Below are 2,876 nucleotides of genomic sequence, written 5' to 3' on the forward strand. Positions count from 1 at the left end.
GAGTCGTCTTCCTTATGGCTCTACGTGTAAGGTCTCTGTTTTCCCTTACTGTCACATGGGCATCTCTCTCAGCAGCTAGAGCCCACCTTCTCTGGCAAGGGCTCCCATTGTAGATGTTTGCTTTCTTCCAGGCCAGCTGGAGTGCATCCCAATGATGTTCTTCCCCTCCCCTCCCTCTTCCCCTTCCGTTCCTTTCCCTATTCCTTTCTGTTACCTGTTGAAGACTCTCTGCATTCACAGGGCTTATGTGACCAGGTTGGAGCCACAGGGATAATCTGTTCCGAAATCCAGCTGATTAGTAATCTTAACTACAGCTGCAAAATCTCTGTGCCATGAGCCATAACAGCCACAGGATAAACCCCAGGGAGTGGAGGTCATGGCCGTCTTAGGATGCAGCTCGCCGCAGGAGGTTGTGCCTCTTTGCCAGCTCCCAGACTCCTTGCACAGTGACTCAACAGAAGGTTCTAGCTTCCTTGAGGATGCCGCTAAAAAATAATTTCCTTCTCTTTCCTCCAACCACCCAAGATGCCAAAAGGCAAGAAGGCAAAGGAGACGAAGGGGGCCCTAGCCCCTGCTACTCTGAAGCAGCAGGAGGCCAAGAAAGCATCAATCCCGTTTGAGAAAAGGCCAAGAATTTTAGCAGCGGAAAGGACCTCCAGTCCAGAAGGGACCTTACCCACTCTGTCAAATGATCCCACTACATCTGGCTGCAGAGGCAAAAGGCTATTCTCTAGCAAATCTCCAAGTACCTCCAGTGATTAATAAACTCCCACGGACCTTGGGCCACCAAACAGCTACTCAGCTGCCTAAGCGCCCACAGATGAAGAGGAGGGACGCAGCAGGAGGAGAAGCAGAGACTGTTGTTCCGGGCTGAGGAGGAAGTTGCGGGCAAAGGGGATGTCCCCACTATGAAGCCACCTGTCCTCCAAGCTGGGGTTAATACTGTCACCACCTTAGTGGAAAATAAGACAACTCAGCCGGTGGTGATTGCACATGACGTGGGTCCCCCGAGACCGTTGTCTTCCTGTCTGCCCTGTATTGTAAGATGGGGGTCCCCTATTGCATTATCAGGGGGAAGGCCAGGCTGGGCCATCTGGTCCCCAGGAGGACCTGCACCACTGTCGCCTTCACGCAGGTTAACTCAGAAGACAAAGGAGCTCTGGCTAAGCAGGTGAAATCTGTCGGGACCAATGACAGTGACAGATACGATGAGATCCTCCAGCCCCGGGGAGACAGTATTGGGGTCCAAAGTGGGTGGTTCACTTCGCCAAACTGGAAAAGGCAAAGGCTAAAGAACTGGCTGCCAAACTGAGTTAAGTGTACACTGATGAATTTTCTGTCTATAAAAGTTACAAGGGTGCCTGGGTGGCTCTGTTGGTTAAACATCCAACTCTTGATCTCCGTTCAGGTCTTGATCTCAGGGTCCCGGTATAGAGCCTTGCGTCGGGGCTTCGAGTTCACTGTGGGGTCTGTTTGAGATTCGCTCCCTCTCCTTCTGCCCTTCCCCCGCTCTCGCAAATAAATAAGTCTTTTTAAAAAAGTAATAATAAGTTCTCTTTCAAAGGAAAAAAATCCCTTCTTTCTCCCCCTGCCTACTACCCATTGTGCTAGTTTTCTACGGCTTCTATAATAAATTGCCACAAACTTGTCTTAAAACAACAGAAATGTAGTCTCTCACAGTTCTAGAGGCTGATATCAAGGAGTCAGCAGGGTTGCACTTCCTACCCGGACTTTGTGGAGATTGTTTGCCTCCCCTGGTGGTGGCAAGCGATTCTTGGCTCGTGGATACATTACTCTGGTCTCTGCGTCGTTTTCAGATCACTTCATCTCTATGTGGGTCTGTGTCAAAACTCCTGCCCCATTGTTAGATTGTTACATTTAGAGTCTGCCTAGATAATCCAGGATAGGTTCCTCTTCTGAAGATTAATTTAACCACATCTTCTTGCCATATAAGGTATTATTCACAGGTCTGGGGATCTGCATGTGGACGAATCTTGGGGAGACCCCTCTTCAACCCATCACACCCACTGTCCCCATTCCCACAACCTGGATACCAAGTATCCAATTGTCAGATGGCAAGTGTTCATGACATCTTCACCCACTGCTCACACTGGGGTGTGAAAAGTGACTTGTTTCAGTCTTTGCCAAAAAAAAAAAAAAAAAAAAAAAAAAAAACTAAAACATGTAACACCAGATATGAGGTGTGTACTCAAGTCTGAAACCACCTGATCTTGCTGGCCCTTCTGAAGACCACTCAGCTCAGGTTCTAGGTTCTCACCCTCTAGAGGCTTCCTGGACCCCCATCACATCTTTTGTAGACTTGTACTTGGATGGCAAACCAGGTGACCCATGTGAGGTCCTCACGGGATGCCTACGTAACACAGGGAGCTTTGGGGATGGGACCCTTATGCTTCTGAGTGTTCTTTTTGAAATGCAAAATGAGAATTCACCATAGGTCTCTCCTGCCCCTTTTTTTCCACTTTGATACTTTCCTATTGAAAATATCTACTGTGGTTTAATTTAAAAGCTATTTCTTGAGAATAAAAAAGCCCTAACTTCAAATGATGCATACAGATTACTTTTCAACTCATCTTACTGTATGTGATCAGTAAGCACTCTTAAAACGTGATGATTTCTAGTGATGGGGTGCCTGTGGCTCTGCCTTCGGCTCAGGTCATGATCTCAGGGTCCTGGGATTGAGCCCTGCATCAGGCTCCCTGCTCAGCAGGAAGCCTGCCTCTCCCTCTCCCACTCCCCTTCCTTGTGTTCCCTCTCTTGCTGTGTCTCTCCCTGTCAAATAAAATCTTAAAAAAAAAAAAATTAAGTGATGATTCCTAGTTAAATTTCTCTGATGATCCTGTCCCACCAGCTAAAAA

At 47.8% G+C, this 2,876-nt stretch overlaps 1 pseudogene; it reads left to right on the plus strand.

Moving 5' to 3' along the window:
- Positions 1–483: 483 nt before the first annotated feature.
- On the plus strand, positions 484–1,317 carry LOC122910153 (annotated as a pseudogene).
- Positions 1,318–2,876: the final 1,559 nt, after the last annotated feature.

The sequence above is a fragment of the Neovison vison genome, chromosome 6 (assembly GCF_020171115.1).
Source record: "Neovison vison isolate M4711 chromosome 6, ASM_NN_V1, whole genome shotgun sequence".
In the NCBI taxonomy this organism is placed as follows: Eukaryota; Metazoa; Chordata; class Mammalia; order Carnivora; family Mustelidae; genus Neogale; species Neogale vison.